The sequence below is a fragment of the Patella vulgata genome, chromosome 1 (assembly GCF_932274485.2).
Source record: "Patella vulgata chromosome 1, xgPatVulg1.2, whole genome shotgun sequence".
In the NCBI taxonomy this organism is placed as follows: Eukaryota; Metazoa; Mollusca; class Gastropoda; family Patellidae; genus Patella; species Patella vulgata.
In genome coordinates this window covers 29,545,195-29,564,414 of record NC_065879.2, presented here as the reverse complement: position 1 = coordinate 29,564,414, position 19,220 = coordinate 29,545,195, and the positions used below count along the sequence as shown (strand labels likewise).

Here is a 19,220-nt window from a genome sequence, read left to right as displayed (position 1 = left end):
ACTTAAGTCACAACAATAAATACACACCACAATAGACCGATGAACCTCATCGACATAAATAAATAGATGCTGGATAAATGCCCCAAAATGAAGAAGATTGTTTCTAACACCAACTTGGATAAAAATACGGAAAGACCATGCGTTTCAAAATGCGGCGATAAGCGGTGTGGAACATGTAAAGGCATAATGGAAGGCACAACATTTCCCATTTCAAATAACCGAGTATTCGAAGTAAAACAAAACATGAACTGTAAAACCAAACATGTGGTTTACTTGTTAGCTTGCTCGGGATATAAGGATTATTATATTGGCAAAAGCGACCAACAGCTGCATCTACGAATGAACTTACACATCCGGAAAATAGAACAATTCCGCTTAGTAGTCATCTAGAAACCTGTGGAACGGGCAAATTCAAAGTAGCACCAATATATAAATTAAATTTCATCAATGCTATTTTTATTAGAGGTAACCAGTGTATGTTAATAACAGGCCAATTGTCTACACATGAACATAAAGAGTTCATATGGCCGGCTTATCTGACGGCCCCATATCACTCGCAAAGAGATACACTGTCAAAAGTGAAAAGGGACGATTTTAATTTTTGTCTTAATAATGAGTCATTTCTCAACCAATTCTCAGACGTTCAGCAATTCGTCGTGGCATGCTCCTAATCAACCGTCCAATCACGATTTGGGGCAATCTGACCCACTCCGCTTGCAGTGCCACTCCAATTCTTGCAGTGTTGTCGGTTGACGTTGACGTCGACTAACACGTCTCCCGATAATGTCCCAGACATGCTCTATAGGGGAAAGGTCAAGACTCATGGCTGGCCAAGGCATATGGACAATATGGTGACGCTGAAGGTAGTCATTCACGACACGAGCGCGGTGAGCACGGGCATTATCATCTTGAAAGATGAAACATCGACTTGCACGTTGAGCAAAGGGCAGAACTATCGGTGCCAGGATGTGGTCACGGTAGTTCACACCAGTGACCCTTCCTTGAACAATATGCAAGTCTCACACTATAACAGACCCACGCCCGAATCTGTCATGCTGTCTGACGTTAACGTTAGCATTACGCTCATTTACACGCCTCCAAACGCGAGCACGCCTATCGGTGAAATCCAGAGTAAATCTGGACTCATCTAAGAACATTACACACGCCCATCGACGATTACCCCAATTTCTACGCTGCCTACACCATTGACTCCTGTTTGCCATGTCCTGGTGAGTTAATGGAGGCACAACACGCGGTCGTCGCATGCAAATGGGCTGCATGTAGCCGATTTCTAATCGTTTGGTGTGTAACGCGAATTCCTGTAACTTGGTACAAGCTTACAGAAAGCTGATTGGTCGTTTGTCCTCGATTTCACAGGACCTGTGTACGAATGTATCGATCCTAAGCTTGTGTAGTGGCTCTAGGACGACCTGAACGAGGTCTATCATCAACATTGTGTGTTTGTTGGTACCGGTTCTACATTAAGCATGTTGGCTACTGCTCGCTGTGTAGAACCCAGTTGAAGCATGCCAATAGCACGTAGAAGTTCATCATGTTGAAGACGTCTTATTGCAAATAAAACGTAACGCACTAAAGCAAAGATACGCTAAACAGTAAATCTTATGCAAGAACCGATAGGAAATCAGACATGGATAGGATAAACCAGCACACAGCAGTTTTCATCAACCCTTCCTTGAAGTGTCAAAGTTGACAATGAACCCTTCCCACGCGTATGGCGCTATTGTGTGTCGCACTTGCAGCTCAGTGGTTCTGTTGGGGCGATAAGTTCTTCATCTGTGAACATACTCTCAAAGCATGTCAAGTGTCCATGACTATTTATCATATCACAACCTGCATATCTATTTGCATTTCAATATCCCCTATATGTTGTTGGGAGGCACGCATTCCACCCCGACCTTCCAGATTCCGTGGTCACTTGTAACATTTATTTTTCATTTACTCAACAAAACCAATTAATAATGTTTTGGGTTAATCGATATGGCGTAACAGGCTTCAATCGTCATACCGCCTCCAGACTCGACTTCTCCTTTCCTCGGGTTTGAAAATCCCCGTTTTTTCGCGTCCCCACCCTTGCCCTTTTGCGTTCCTGCCTCCTCACATTTGAAAATCCCCATATATAACTGCATGTGGGCGTTTGTTTCTTTTGCTGGCAACTTAAATCTTTTTCAGTTGAAAATAAACTTATTGTCGAGATAAGGCTTACTTTCAGAATCAAAAATAAAGATATTAATAACGTGTAAGTGAATGGATGTTGAACAGAAGGATATACTTTGAGCTGGACTCGTTCTAGAATCATCCAATCCGACTTTCACTAATCATATAATCGCTCTTTTTGTGTTCTATTATATTAAAACTATTTGTAGCTGTAATCAAATGGGACTAAAGATTGTAATATGATAAGGAAAATATTAAGCAAATCCCAACAAAATATCCAGCAACATTTACGTTTACAATTGTATTTTCTTTGAAAATAGTGAATCAGATTGACAGTGAAAAAACCTTGTAGGTATCAGCCATATTGAAAATGAACCCTGCCCTCTTTAGTACTATTTGTGGAGAATGCATAGTTATATTTTGATCACTAATTGGTTTATTGTTCCTTGGAACCAGCGGCGTAATCTAATATTAAAATTGTTTTAAAAAAAATTAAAGAGTTCGTGCAATTTAACGATCTAACTATTTTTTTTTTCAAACACTTGAGTATAAATCAATGCTTTCTCCAGCTTCCAGCTGTCAACAGTTTTATATATGTAATGTCTTTTGTCCCTTTAATGTTCTTTTAAATGACGCCATCGACACATTTGGTAATTTGTGATGTGAAAATGAGTGTTATCCATCGCAGCATTGTTTTACATATCACTTGTACTATTTTAATACAAATGTAATAAATCTAATTGGTAAATTCAATGATATTCCCAGTTAAAATCATTTGTACGATTCCTGCAAGGCTATAATGATGGGATTCCATACATTAGAAACCGGTATCCATAGATTCATATTTACTCGGATATTAACGCCCGGGAGAGTATAAATGGTTGCCAGCTAAAATTAAAGGAATCGTCTTTTTCCGGGAATCAATTTGTATAAGTTGGAAATAAGCAATTTTCTTCTTATAAGATACTCAAAATATGCTTAATTCAATTATACTTGCTTGCAAGCTCGTAAATTTAAGGACGGAATAGCGAATTTTGATATAAAAGATAGTGCTTTGGATTAGCAATCATGACTGCGAGACATCACCTTGGTAACCAATCAATACCAATAGCCACGTGGTACGGTGCAGTAGACCCGTCTGCAAGGATCACGGAAGCAATACGTTAGGCACGATGACATCATTGGACTTGTTCATCCAGTTCGAGAACGAGGATATGAATTCAGAAGGATTGTTGACGACTGGTTGTCAAAGAACCATCTTTCTTCTGAAGACAAATCGATGATTGTGGTTTTAGTAACGTGTGGAATCGTCATACTGAAGAGAGCCGAAGAGTCGGTTGCTGTCAGTTTTCTTTATTAGAACTTATTAGTGTTGTTGATTTCGTAGCCAGTCTTCTGGCTCATTAGATTAGTGCATATTTTAACTTCTTATTGTAGATGGTAAGTAAACAGTTATTTTACATTAATGTTGTATTCAAGAATATATTTTGGGAGTATAGTCTTTCCAGATCAATGGGAAAATGCGTAGTTTTGATAGTACGTGTATCTCATTGTGGAAACCGGCAAGCTAGTTTAGTATTTCCATGTAGTCTTAATTTAAAGTTAACAAGGAAATCAATTCCTTATCACCGAGTTTAAAAAAATTCTTATTCAATAACTGATTTTCAATCAGGATTTTATCCCTTAGATTTCGTAGATATTCTCGAAATTTTATAAATAATTTTGAAGTAGATAGCGTTTTTCTATTAAGGTTTCATTCTCGTATTAAGATTCAAATGCTTTTGTCACGAAAGATTATATAAGATGTTTTAAAATAAATCCGGACTTTTCTGTACTAGGAAGCAAGTTTTATCTAAAACGAGATCATACTTTGTCTATATTATGGACCGTTCAAGATTTAAATGAAGAAAGGCCCTGGGCTATCCAATTTCTGAGACCCCTCCTAATCTCCCCACCCCACCCTCACGACGAGGAAGATGAATTTGTGTTTTATAAAAATCGAGCAAAGCCCTAGCCTTCAGCCTGTCAAGCTTATAAGTAAACCCGGCACCGATTACGGGACAGGGTCAGATGACACAAAACATGTTACTTTTTAATGACTTGATCTATACCACGAATTAAGTAACATAACAGAAAGTGATAATAAGTTTGATAATAATAACTATCGCAACTGTAGATTCTGTATCTCAGAGGGCTATAATAGTATACGATTCTTTTCAGTCTTATCAGTTCAAAGCCCTGGCTCTGCCGATATAAAAGATCACTGAAGATGTTAATATAAATTCCTTCAATACCTGTTAATTTCAATGTACATGCTAAAAAAGGGAAATAGCTTTGAAATTTGTGTAGTTGCAGGCAGTAACTAACCATTGCAAAAGAATTGTCCATTATCCAGAAACTGCTCGATTCAAGTTCTTCATTAAATGAATTGACAATCTGTCATGATCATGATGCACCGACCAGATAGCAGGTACTCTTAGTATCTGTCATATCAACCTGTTTAGATTGGAGAATTTTTTAATCGACGATGATAGATGTTTATTGGGTGTCAAGTCAAACTGTTTCGTTGTTATTTCACGATTGCTAAAACCTTGATGATTGATGAAGCGTTACTTTTTCTAGAAATAAAAGCCATAAATCGTATAACTCAGAGGGTGTTACTAATGTCACTTAGAATAAATATCTGTTTATACAATACTATATTATGACCAATCAAAAATTCTCAAGGCAGGCAACATACTGACAAAAGTCTTTGCTAGGTATCTAAATGAAATGAAGTTTAACATGTTACTTTTCTGCGCCAACCGTGTTAATGAAGACTGAAATACACTATGAGGGTGCTTTGAGGGATATTTTATCGCCAACCGGTTAAAGACCACAATCAGCTATTTAATATTTCACTAAAGTCCGAAATGCACCTGATAACATTAATTGGTTTCTTCAATATTTTGTTAATTATGCTCATTGTTATGTTTCTATGGCAGACATGCTAAATTACTTTTATGACTCGAAGCACCATTGGACTAATAATGCTGTGGACCAATTAAATCCCAGTTAACGTCTAGTGATTCGATTTCCAGGTTTTAAGATGACCCGGGGACCAGTATTGTTGTTTACAAAGACCTAAGTTAAGTAACACAGTATTAATGCATAGATTTGTGACAATAGAAGACACCGGCATGGTGTACCCAATCAACAGTTCCTTCGAGACGACCATAGCTTATTTTATCTAATTTTTGTCCACAAGGAATAATGAAAATCATATTAACTCAGATTTGTTAAATGGGCGGTGGTTTTGGGTCGCTGGGTGTCCGAATAGTTTAACGCGTGCACCTTACATCATAAGGTCTGTTTCGCTCCATTGCTAAAGACACCTACACGCTAGCGAATTACCGAATAATTGTACCTTTTCTTACTAATCCCGGAATGACATAGTTTGTGTTGAGCGGACGTTACCTCCCGTCTCTCTCTCTCTCTCTCTCTCTCTCTCACACACACCATATCGTTCTCTGTCTTGAAATATTATGTTAGTCGCGGAAGGTAAAAGTACTTAGATGTCATTAACGAGAATACCCCCCCCCCCCCATTGCTGTTAATTAAACGTTTGAGTGTCTATATATGTGTCTATATTCCATGCCTGAACTCATTGAACTCTCCTTATACAGTAAAGTGCGTTTGTATGAAGTCATATTAATGTTATAATGAACTAAGTTTCCACAGAACTACGTTTCTTTTCATTCTGAAGATAAGAGATTTTTGTTAACGACAATGGCAACTACCTGACTTGAATACAATGTTTTTCAGGAAAATCAATGATGTCATGGTCTATCATTGACTTGATTATACAACTCGTCATATCGATTAAATGTTTCCATTAAGACAAAAGGTTCCGAGGAAATTTTGTCCATAACATTGTGTCTTACATATTGACTGGGAGTTCATTGGTAATTTATGAAATTTTATAGACATGAATGGATACTTACTTTGTCTTTATCCTGGTAACTAACATTATTTATTAAAAATAGCTGACAATATTTATTAGAAATAAAAGACCAGTGACCTCAAAACTGACCAAATCAGAAAGTTTCAGTAGCAATATGACAGCGGCATGTTTTTTAGAAGTCATTGATAATTGGGAGAAGAGTCACCTCACGAGTACGTATCTGGGATATCACCCTCGGTGCAAGCGGACGTCGAGCCCTACAAATGAACAAACCCGCCCGCGAAATCATGCCCCTATTATTTTGGCATTTATCGAATTTTAATTCATTGAAATATCCTTCACGAAAATATTTAACACCACATAACATATTAGCATAACATAACATCCTAATTTGTCTAGCGCAATAAATACTTGTATTATGAGTTCGAAATGCGCTTGCAAAGTTATACATTGGTTCTATTTTATCCATAGTGTTGTAAGAACTTTTAATTACCACACCATCCGTAATACCAGGCCCCACCTACTTCTAAATATGAAAATTACAAATATGAACAATTACTTCACTATCTCTTAAACCAAGCCCCATTAACTGCTGGGAATCTACTACTAATGAATTGATTCTGAAAGATTGATGTATAGCTGAAAGACAATACAAAATAAACAATGATTTTGTCTTCTATTATTGTATATATTTTACAAGAGGAAGGCCAATATTTACGTATATACACAGGAATACCATTAAAGTAAATCAATTATTAGCTAGAAGACAATCTGTTGTTTTTCTAGAATGAAAAGCAAATAGTGTGAAGAACTTTATTCCGGGATAAGCTGTTCAATATTTCTACTGCAGAGTAATTATCTATAATTCAAACAATAGTACACGCCATCAAATTTGGCCAGAGGTGTTAAAGGCAGCAACATTATAGGCTTTGGTTGGCATAACAAATCCGAAGATTGTCCATGGAATTGTAGAATTTACAGCATAATATTGTACAGCTGAATTGTACAGTTGAATACAATACTACATATAACATGTGCGGTTGAGTATCGACTCTCTTTTTGAATTTAACATTATGCAAAGGTCGTATTTTTAAGTAAACTACAGTATCCAGAGATTCGTAGAGTTTGTGATGTTTATTTTTAATCGCTTCAATTTGCCACTTCTATGATATGTACTTTCTTCCAAACATTTGCTCGGACGCCTGTACATGGCCTATTTCAAGGTTTTATTGGCGGAGCACGGTTTCCTGTGTTTTGGGGTTCCGTAAAAATTACCAGAATTTGACTTCCGATATCACGCTTATCCTTTTATAAGCAAAATATATCAGAATGAACATATTTATATTTATAACCGTGTGTGGGTAGCATTAACAGTCCAAAGAATCATCCGAAGTCGATCCAAAGGCAAACGTATCTTCACTGTCACCTACACCGGACAATGTTCTGCTATGTAATTTTCGTGCTTTAAGTAGTGGTGGGAATACGCCAACAATACAAAACTTTGAAATAGAAATCGAAAGTGGTCGATGATCATAATGATAGCTAAGTTTCCCCATATAATCTTGCCAGATTCACATGGCTACATAACATTTGTTCAAAGCACGTTGAAATAGGCCCTGCGTCTGTATTCCAAACAAGGATACAGTCATCTTAATGTCATTTAATATCATTGCAATTTAAACAATGTAATCCAATACGCATCCTCGGAATTAGAAATTTAAATCGGTCGATAATCGGTTAATCACGTTAGAAGCAACACACTCGATGCTTTGCTTTTTTACTTTTTAAATTAATGACAATGACCCTGGTCTAGGGTCTAATAAACCCGTATCTGCGAAACCGACTCTTTAAAGTTCGGATAATCTAAACGAGCTCCAGTACAGACATGTAAAAAAGAAAAGTAATCGGTCGATACTCGATAAATCACAAATGTAAACAATTCCTACTTTATTTTATTACATTAATTATTGCGGTCCCGACGTTTGGTTAAATTTATAGACCCATTATATGACTCCAAAATCTACTCATTACCGTTATGATAATCCAATATGGATGAAGACATAATATGACCCAAATATACATGGTGAATTAAAAACATCCCGGGCGATAATCGGTAATATTGCACCTTATTTTGTACATCTATTTCGCATCCCCAAAACCTACTTTCTACCGCCTTAATATATCTCAGTTTAACCGAATATTACACAGGTGGCCAACACGGACCGATAATTGTAAAGATCGATACATTGATGTGTTTTTACATTAATATAAGATGTCCCGACACCGGATCTGGTGCATCTATTATTATATCCACAAAAACCTAGTCTTTACCGTGTTAATAACCTAATAAAACGACAGTCTGACCCAATATACATACATACGGGAGTTCAGAATCAAGTAGAAGTCGGGGAACATTAATAAAGGAAATAATTACCTCGGAGGATCATTACTGGACCATATCATTAAGACACGCGTTGCTATGTTGATTCAACAAGTTTCCCTGCAGGATTTATCAACCATAGAGATGAATGACAGAACCATTGAACGCATGGATATTAGCGAGCTGTCAAAGAAATGTGGCATTCAAGATAACCATTCAAGAAATTTAGATCTACATAAAAATGTTCTGAAGAATACTGAATAATGCTGTGCAGATTTTTTACGGACGTGATTATGAGTTAGATACATACTGTTAAGGAACGATTGCAGAACAAAAGTCCAAACGTCCATATTTCATAGTTCGGTTTATTAAGAATATTATTTTTAAAACTGAAAACAGATTAATTTGGAAGATTATAACATTCGCTAAAATATTTGTAATAAACAATAAAATGGCTAAAAATGATTTGTAGGCTTACTGCAATACTTATTATTATCAGATGTATGCAATGCGTCTCTTCTAATCATCCAGTGCGCCACGTTTGGCAGATGTGACGGAGATTGGCCATCCATGCTAGATTTATAAATTGTGTCTACAGTAATTTCAATAGTAAGTACGCGTGCTGAAAACAGAAATCAGATAGTCAAGTATCGGTCATACGTTCTCATATATAAGTGACCAGGGAAGATGCAGAACTTACCTATTAATAATAATCATAAGGCTGATACACCCCCTGAATATTCAAGTCGCGACTATAGCAACTCTTTAATGAGGTCCAGGAAACTGTACATAATTAAACAAGAAACCGAAAAAGCACTAAAAAATAGTTTTTATTTTAAGCGTGACTTAAGTTTTGTTTGTAACGGAATTCAGTAATCTATAGTTCGTGTCAACACACCCTGCAGTAGGTGTGAAAGACATTTTATTTATAATCAATCCATATAGGTGACTGAACGCTAGAAATTGAATTGAAATTACACTTGATTGTCAAGTTGCTTTTTCCTGTAACAGAATCATGAAACAGGCTATAACTAATCAACTTCCAATATTCCCTGTTCAATCCGACTGTAAATCAAATGGAATGAAGATTGAATCACGACGTGAATGTTTATTTTACTGGCTCGAGAAATATAATGTGATTTCATTCCCGAAGAGAAAATACAACTGGAGGCTAAAGGTTAATTTCCAAATTCGATAGGGGATGTATATTTAATAGAGACAATGTCATAAATTGATGCATTACGGTTTTCAAATTGGTTTTAGTCAAGTACATTTTCCTTAAAGTACATGTAGCTAAGTCTCTAACTTAACATCATCCAAAGTCTTCAACATTGAAAACACGATTTATTTTTCAATTTAAATCAACATTGATGTTTTGATCTTACCGGGAAAAGATGGGCTTCTTATATCCAATATTTAAGACAAAATAAACTTTTTACAATTGGAACACCAATCGTGTACCATAATGCGTTTCAGCGCCATTTGTAGCAAGGGACAAGAAGAATGAGGCTAGACATATTCAACAAGTCATGTCAACCGGTGACGCCATATCCTTGTCTGGTGAACATGCGCAAAAAATACTATTAGTGTAATTGGAATAACCAGACGTTAGGGATTACCATTCCATTGAGACTTCTGGCGTATTTCGCCGAACATAATATAACTGATTTGAAATTACAGTAAAAACGGAGACGATTAAATGTAAATCAGTTTGTATCCATTCATATTACATAATTATCTATTTGTGTCAATTTCCAGGTCCCAAATATTAGCGATTTAGTTCCTTTAATACGCAGATATGCAAAATTTGAAGTAAATAACGGAAAATTTGTCTGTGTTTGAAGACCGCCAGTTTAAAACGTACAGTGATCAAAATTAAAGAGAACATTACAATCGTTTAGGGAGCCACTAGCCCGGAGGTTTGATCCCGGTGTTGGCCGAGAAAGTTCATCGGGATTTTTCCGATGTGGTCTTCCCTCGTCAGTCGTACAGGACGGAGGGCCTGACAAGGGCAGCTGTCTAGTCGTTCGGATGGGACGAAAAACCGATGTCCCGTGTACACATTGGCGTATACGTAAAAGATTCCTTGACATTTGGAATTCGATATAAAAGTAGGCTGTAGCGCTGCTGTCCGGGTAAATTTTCCCCCATAGCACACTGTATTGCGTAAGCCCGTAGGACGTTGAACCCCATTTCATTTTTTAAACGTTTAAAATGTACATTAAACACATTTCGTCCTATCTCAATCTGATTAAAATACAGATCTATATTTTGTTTCGTTTTCTTATACTTTCGACGGCCTTCACAGCATGAAGCACACTAATCAGCAGTGAATATTCGCTAGGCCGCTACAATCACTGATAAGGATGGAATGGAGCCACAAATTAACTTTTTTCCTCCGACAAATTAAATTCTAAAACATTTTTTATTTATTAGAAAAATAAATAAAGACGTTTAGTGTAAATGGGTATTAAAATGAGTAAAAGACACCATTATGCCCGAATCAGTAACGTCTTATGTAACAATTGAGCCAATGATTGACGCCGCGTGATGTGACGCCACGCGTTGAAGGCAGTCATTTTTTACAGAGATATTAGAAGACTTTCGTAATCCTCTGTGAAACAAATTGTGCATGAAGATCTGACCGGTTGTAGTGTGTGTGTGTGTGTGTGTGGGGGTCGCATCAGGGGTCATACGAGCGACTTCTGAGCCTATGACGTCAGACATTTGATTAACCAATCAGCGTTAATGTTTCTAGTGGGATACTCACAGTTTTTCCGAGCACCACACACCAAGAATTCGCCGCAACAGACCGTTTCATTAGCCAATCCCTCACATCAACCAGAAATCGGGTTATATAACAACTCTTCCAGATAATAGTGTAGTAATGATAAGTAAAACATAATTTTGAATTATAAAAAAAACAAAAACATAACGAAACAGGATCTGTGTAAAGACAAGTAAAACAAAATTTTGTAGACCTACTATAAAAAACAAAACGAAATAAGATCTGTGTTTTAATCTGATTGGTCCTATCCGAATGACTAGGTTCAAAATTAAAGTTAGGTTTTTGTTTTGAGAAGGAAAGTTGAGTTGTTTACTAGTTTTGCTGGGGCAGTGGGGTTTCCGCCTACTTTTCTTTAAATTCCAGTAGTCAAAGAATCTTTGCATGCTCTATCAATGCCATAAAATTCTTCAAAATCGTGCCGTGTTATGATAGTAATTATAACAGAATGCGTTATCATTTTTAGCAAAGGAAACCAAATAAAGATCTGTTTGAACAACTAATGTGTTTAGTTAGAGAAGAGTAAAATGGTGTTTGAAATCGTATTATTTCATTGCTAGATTGTAATTCTTGCTAAAATATACTCCTTTGCTTTATGCTTTATTATATCAAATAACATAATTCCGATTGATTCGTCTGCTATATGTATACTGAGAAATATTCAAAGCTATCAACTATTTATTTCGAGGTTTCAAACGACAGATATGTTGTTCTTACCTTGGCAACCATGACGTCGGTAGCTGAAAACAGGGCTGATTATCGAAGTTAAAGATATACATTATGTAAGATTTAGATTAAGAGCTGCTCTTCTTGTTATTATAATAGTTTAAAGATACCTTATGGGAGATTTTAATAGAGAGTTGACCATTCTTGCTATAACAGTTCAAAAATAGATGATGAAAGAAGAATATATTGAAAATTTCAGTCAAATTACTTTATTGTGAACAAAGTTATCACTATTGTAATTTTTGACTAGAAATAGGAGTCAACTCTCTCTACACCGTCTCCGAGAATGGACGATCGTTTTGATTGACAGGCGTTAACTCCACCTACATAATCTCGATTATCAAGTAACGTTTTCAATGGCTGTGGTTTGAGACGGGGTTGCAATTCAATTCGTATCACATTTATTTTTACTACAAATTAAAAATAAGACTTTTAATATATAGATAAGAAGCGAAAGTTTGAAAGGAATGGACCCAATCAATGAGGCATAATTATAGCCGACTTTTTGTTAGCCTGCGTGTACTCTTGTACTGTAACTGGTAGGCCTACGTAACTCCCGAACAGTGATCCAATGGAGCTGCAATTCAACTGGGGTTATGTTAACTGCGATGTTTATCAATTTCTATAATTTTTCTGTAAACGCAAGTGACAAAAGAGCGTATGATACTGACATCCAAACTCTCATTTTAACCACAACTAAACATAATATCAAGGCCGTATATATCGAACTTTCAATCAAATTGATTGACATGCGGCCTCACTCAACAGCGGCCTCGCTTCGTACAATCTATCATTTAGCCTCGATCTAAAATTATTTCCGGGAGTATGACGTCAACGTAACGGTTAATCTTCGCTTACGACGCCATTTAAAAATTTAATCAATCAACGAAATCATGTTTAAATCCAAGCCGAATCCAAGCCATCCGTGGGTCTACAGAGTTGATTTTGTGCTTGTGTAAATAAAGATCTAATTCATAATTTCTATGACATCTGAAGCCTAAATAAAGACTTGCAATAATCAGATTTAGCTCTTGCATATTGTATGTTTAAAAATTGGTAAGTTTGAAGTTTTTACAAGAGAGTTGATTATGTGCTGATCATGTGAATGAATGTCTAAATAATAATTTATACAACATTTGAAGCAAGAAAAAAGACCTACAATAGTCTATAGTCTAATATGAAATGAATGTTACGCATGTTGTGTTTTTCAGCGTCTCTATTTGTTGCAACCATTTATTCAATTAGCGAAGTTAATTATGACCAAAATAGACTATCCATAAAACATCTATTTGCGAACGGTTATAATTAATTAATTCGATATGATTAGAATACTTGTGGAAACAAAAATATATTTTTTTAAATTTTATTTTTGGACCTTAATAATACTAATAATAAAACAATATGGAAATTAATATTGCGTTATAACCATAGCAACCATTTATTCAATTAGCGAAGTTAATTATGACCAAAATAGACTATCCAGAAAACATCTATTTGCGAACAGTTTTAAAACTAATTAATTCGATATGATTAGAATAGCTGAGGAAACAAAAATATTTTTTTTAAAATTTTATTTTCGGAGCTTAATAATAATAATAATAAAACAATATGGAAATTAATATTGCGTTATAACCCATCTCACCTAAAAGTCGTAATAATTATAAGCGATTGAAAAAAATTAAATATAAGCAACTGAACAGTATTTAGTATAAGAAAATGAAAAGTGAACCCCTTTATCCAGAGTTAAATTATTTAGTTGGGCAAAAGCAAAAAAAACAACAAAAAAAATTTAGCTCGCTCCGCTCGGCATCATTCAATTCTTGTTAACAGATACGATTTTGAAGACTAATTAAAGCTATTAGTACTAAGCCATTCGTGGCTTCTTTTAGATATACTATTTGTGGGTTTTGAAAAGTAATTAATTAAGAGAGAATACTTTAAATTATCGTCTGGCTTTTGATGTTACGGACCTGTATCTAGACATCGGTGAATTTTAGGAATCTATAACTGCCTTTACGCTTTAATGTGAATTTTGACTTACTCTTGGATGTGTGTGTAGGGGGGGGGGGGCTACTTTAGAAAAATAAATATTTGTTTTGCTGTCGGGACAGTAGAAGGCTACAAGACTTTGCTTTGAAAACAACCTGTCTATTGCCGAAATGTATGTTTGGTGGTCTGGTGTGCTCGTGTTGTGCTTTTCGTCGGGCTCATAAGTATGTGTGTGGAGGTGGGGGGGGGGTCTTCTAGACGCGCAGCAAAAACTTTAGTTAGGCCAATGATTCCAGGAAGAGTGAAATTCCCATACTTTAAATTATCGTCTGGCTTTTGATGTTACGGACCTGTATCTAGACATCGGTGAATTTTAGGAATCTATAACTGCCTTTACGCTTTAATGTGAATTTTGACTTACTCTTGGGTGTGTGTGTAGGGGGGTGGGGCTACTTTAGAAAAATAAATATTTGTTTTGCTGTCGGGACAGTAGAAGGCTACAAGACTTTGCTTTGAAAACAACCCGTCTATTGCCGAAATGTATGTTTGGTGGTCTGGTGTGCTCGTGTTGTGCTTTTCGTCGGGCTCATAAGTATGTGTGTGGAGGTGGGGGGGGGGGGTCTTCTAGACGCGCAGCAAAAACTTTAGTTAGGCCAATGATTCCAGGAAGAGTGAAATTCCCATTAGAAGAATTTGGATAAAGTCTGCTTTCGGATCCCCAAGCTGTTATGAAAGTGATGAGCTATTGAACAAAGCTCGTCAAAAAAAGAATATAATTCCCAGACACAAATTCTTTTTAGACAAAACTGAAAGATGTACGTTGAATTTCTGGTAGATACTATGAATATATCCCTTAAAGTGCGATAGAATTTGTTCGAGTCCACTTGAATTTGTACTAGACGTCTACAGTAAAATAAACGAACGTGCAAAAATCAATAAGAAAAAACCGGAAGTTGTTGTAATTCTACTCCGTATAGCTCTTATTTGTCTGGTTTGACATCAAGTATTGTCGTTGGAGGAAAGAAGTGTCAGAAACAGATCTCCAAAATACCTCTCCAGAGAAAGAAAACCAAATCAGGTTTCATCACCATACAGCTCGCTTTTCCGCATGTCAGTATTCTATCCATGTTCCTCATTATGCTGGCATCCGTTCTATGTACAGATACACATGTCGGCAATTACACATGACAGATTTTTAGCATTAATCACCTTTACAAGTTAAGCAATTTTCGCGTCAAAACGGTACAAATAATGTACGTAATAAATTCTAACGAGTAATCAATCAAAGGGCAAAAGGTCCATAAAACAACATGTAACACGGCGAAGGTTGACGGGTTTGTCTCAAAAAGTGAACTCGCTAAAGAGGACATATCAAAATAATAATATCCAGTAGTAACAAATGTTTATATAAATTACTTACCTGTAGAATGTATACCAGCGATGCTAGAATAGCACACATACACTGTCTCATGCACGTTAATAACCGCTAATCAAAGCCAAATGGAGCGATGAAGTGTAACCTCTGACGAAAAACATAATGCTATCATAATCGACCTATTACTAATGTTCGACATTAAATACTGGTACCTTATTGGACACAAACATTCTGGACCCAGAAATTGACGCAAATGTGTCGCAACGCATATAATGTAATATGAATGTATATAAACTGATTTGCATTCAATCGTTTCTGTTTTTACTGTAATTTCTAATCAGTTGTGTTCAACGGAATACGCCAGAAGTATCAATCGAATGGCAATCTCTAGCGTCTGGTTATTCCAGTCTACACAGATAGTATTTATTGCGCATGCTCTCCAGATAAGAATATGGCGTCACTGTTTGACATGACTTGTGGAATATGTCTAGCCTCGGTCTTCGAGTCCCTTGTTACAAATGGCTCACAACATCAATATTGATTTAGACTGACAAAAAATTCGTGTTTTGCCTATAATATTGAATAAAATAGTTCCATTTTTTTTCATCTCTTTTGATCGACTGTATTGAATATAATAGAGTTTTAGACGGGTTGGCACATACTGTATATAACATATTTCTAATCTATTGTGTTGATAAACAAATCTTATTTCTGCTAAGCATTAGATTTCTTATGAATTATGCCAAAGATATGACAAGCTGTCGATTGATACACTTTTTTGATAGTGATACAACTTTCAAACGCTGCGGATTTTGACAGAAATTGTTCTCAACAAAAATATTGACTTAAAATTAATTTATGAACGCGATAGAACTGGATTGTAAGCAATCATATTGACTTAAGGTGGCGAAATGCAATCAAAAATCTTAATATTAAAAACGTGAAGCGTGTTTACCTCTGTCAAGTCCACGTCAAGGGCACGTGGGATTTTTGTACGGATAATTTGGATAACGCACACTTTCCAAAAGATTCACTCTCAAGAATTGTTATATTATTAACGTGTAGTCAACAATTTCTCTCAAACAGATTGTCCTTCCACATTTGGCCAAAAAATTACTGTAATAAAATTCGTAATAAAGATAATGATATCCTTTATAGCAACTATTATCTAAAATGGTTTAAAACAAAGACGTCTCACGCGTCCTTCAGTAAATTGTTTGCGTGCTAAAAACAATTTATTAACACGCCAGTTTGTTTTCTGCGCCAAAAGCGTTTATTTATTAATATAGAATCGCCAGTTCCAAATCCGTGCCATTTTAATAAAATAATTACAGGTATAGCCTTTAATGTCGGTTATCAAACTGTTTTCCTTTTAAAGGACAATATTGGTGTCAGTCATTATCACATAATGTGATAGAACATTATGTGATAATGACTGAGGAAAACACGAGTCATACCTCTATATAACTGACTGATGTGACGAGTGATAACAGATACACGGCCGAATTTCTGCTCACTAATAATTCCTTCCACGACCAAAAGTTGTTGTGTGAGGCTGTGAGAGGATATCTGACAATTCATAAAAAGAATTGACTGCCACTAGATAAGAGAACACGAAAGAAAAACAGAAAAAGTCCGTGCATTACCATGTTTTTATAAGGTATAGAATGAATATAAACAAGGGAATGTACGGACTATTTCTATTTTTCTCGTGTTTTCTTATCTAATGACATTCAATTACTTTATTGAATTGTCAGGTATCCTCTTACAGCCCCTTACTTTTGGTCTTGGGAAGGAATTATTAGTGAGCAGAAATTCGGCCGTGTATCTGTTATCACTCGTCACATCAGTCAGTTATATAGAGGTATGACTCGTGTTTTCCTTTGGCGTTCGTCACTTCCAATTCAGGAAACCTGTATTACTCAGCTATCGTAGCAATGATCTCTGTGTTAAAATTATATTTGGAATGTGTTTAACCAGCTCTATCACATATATGATAATGACTGGCACCAATATTGTCCTTTAAGTACTGCAATATGGAAGCGTATAGGGGTCATGCAAAATTTTGTAGAAGGGTTCGAGATCCTGCGATCCGTTCTCGAAATCCCGTGATCACCTGGTAATTTTCTCGAGATCCCCTGATTATTTTCCTGAGATAGTTCAACCTGAGTTAACGATTCGAAAATTGGAGTTAATGTTCTCGAGATATTGACATCCTGTGTGAATTTTCTCGAGATCTCAAAAAAAAAAGATTATCCGAACGGATAACTTGGCTGTTGACTAAATTTAATAAGGATATAGCATCCTTCAAGAAATCTAATCTCTATCGTGTTCACAAGCTTTTCCGGACAAATAATATTTAATCTCTGTAACAGAAAATCTTACATTGCGGAAAATCAACAATGTTCATCCTTGTCGCGTTAACAAGGTTTTCGGAAAATGGAGAGTAACTCGGAATAGAAAATCGCTGAGCACTTTGGAATAAATGCTTTAAAACGTGACGTTAAGGCGGTGAGTGTATTAAGGAACAGAAGGTAGCAGAACGCTGAATATTGATATGGTCCATCCTCTCATCACCCCATATTTAAAAAAAAAATCTGAAAAAAACTGCAGCCTCCACCACCGCTAACAAAGGGGTGGGGCTTAACTCCGGAACGAAGGGGGCGCTGAAAGTCGGGAGTATAAAAAATTTTGACCCCAATGTTTCACACCAAATTTGAAACTTAAAACCCTACCGCGTTAGCTTTGAATGTGTGGAGCTTTGAATTACAGACATGCTTGTTAAATTATTTCAATTTAATGTGTGAGTTACGTTTTATTTTATTTTATGACCATATTTCTTTTAGAATAAAGCTAGACACAGGAATAACGCCATTACAAAAAGTCAGGGAGCGCTGCAAATCAATAAGTTCATAACAATCCTTCCAAAAATCTAGATTCTGTTTGTTCACAAGGATAAATCCCATGGAACGCTGAAAATAAATATGATTCCTCTGCTCATGACAGCAATACTTCAAAATAAATATACGCAACATCTATGTCTCAACAGCAGATTACTTGAAAGGGAAACTTGGGTGTTTAATTGAATAAGGGTCTATAGTATCCTTCAAGAAATCCAATCTCTATCGTGTTCATGTGCTTGTTATATCTCTGTGACAGAAAACTTTATATTGCTGAAAATTAGCAGGGGTCATCCTTGTCGTGGAACATGAATATCGGAAATCTCTATCGCGTAAACAAGGTTTTCAAAGAATGGAGAATACCTCCATAATGGAAGACCGCTAAGAGTTTATGACCCCAATGCTTCACACAAAATTTAAAAAGTGAAGCCTCTGGGACGTTAACCGGGCTTTCGGGGAGAGGGGATGTGTAAGGAACAGAAAGTCACAGAATGCTGAATATCGATAGGTTTAGTCTTCTCCACAGAAGCTTGTGGAGTGCTGAAAATCGAAAGGTCCCAGTTAAAAACTGTAGCCTTTATTGCGTTAACACTGTTTTCGGAAAAGGAGGGTAATTCCAGAACGATGAGGAGCCCTGAAAATCGACGGGGACCGTTCTCTGATTAACCCAATGCGTCACACCAAATTTTAAACATCCGTCAAAAACTGTAAGCTCTATAGTGCTATTAAGGTTTTCGGGAAAGGGGGGGGGATAAACTCCGAAACGACTGGTCGCGGAGCGCTGAGAATACATTAAAAATTACGCGTACACATAAAAATACTCGAGATCTCGATGACAAGATTCCCAAAAACTTTAACTCGAATTCTCAAGATCGTTAACACGGGATGGGAGATTCCCGAGAAAATTATTACGGGATTTTGAGAACATTAAATTGAGATCTCGAAAA

At 36.2% G+C, this 19,220-nt stretch overlaps 1 protein-coding gene across 1 annotated transcript in view; it reads left to right on the top strand.

The window, feature by feature from the left end:
- The first annotated feature begins 3,422 nt into the window (after positions 1 to 3,422).
- The window catches only part of LOC126827026 (centrosomal protein cep290), a 54,929-nt gene continuing 39,131 nt past the window's right edge, over positions 3,423 to 19,220 (top strand). Inside the window, exon 1 of the mRNA XM_050556182.2 lies at positions 3,423 to 3,615. The gene's annotated coding sequence lies outside the window, so the exon portion shown is untranslated. The remainder of the gene's footprint in view (positions 3,616 to 19,220) is intronic.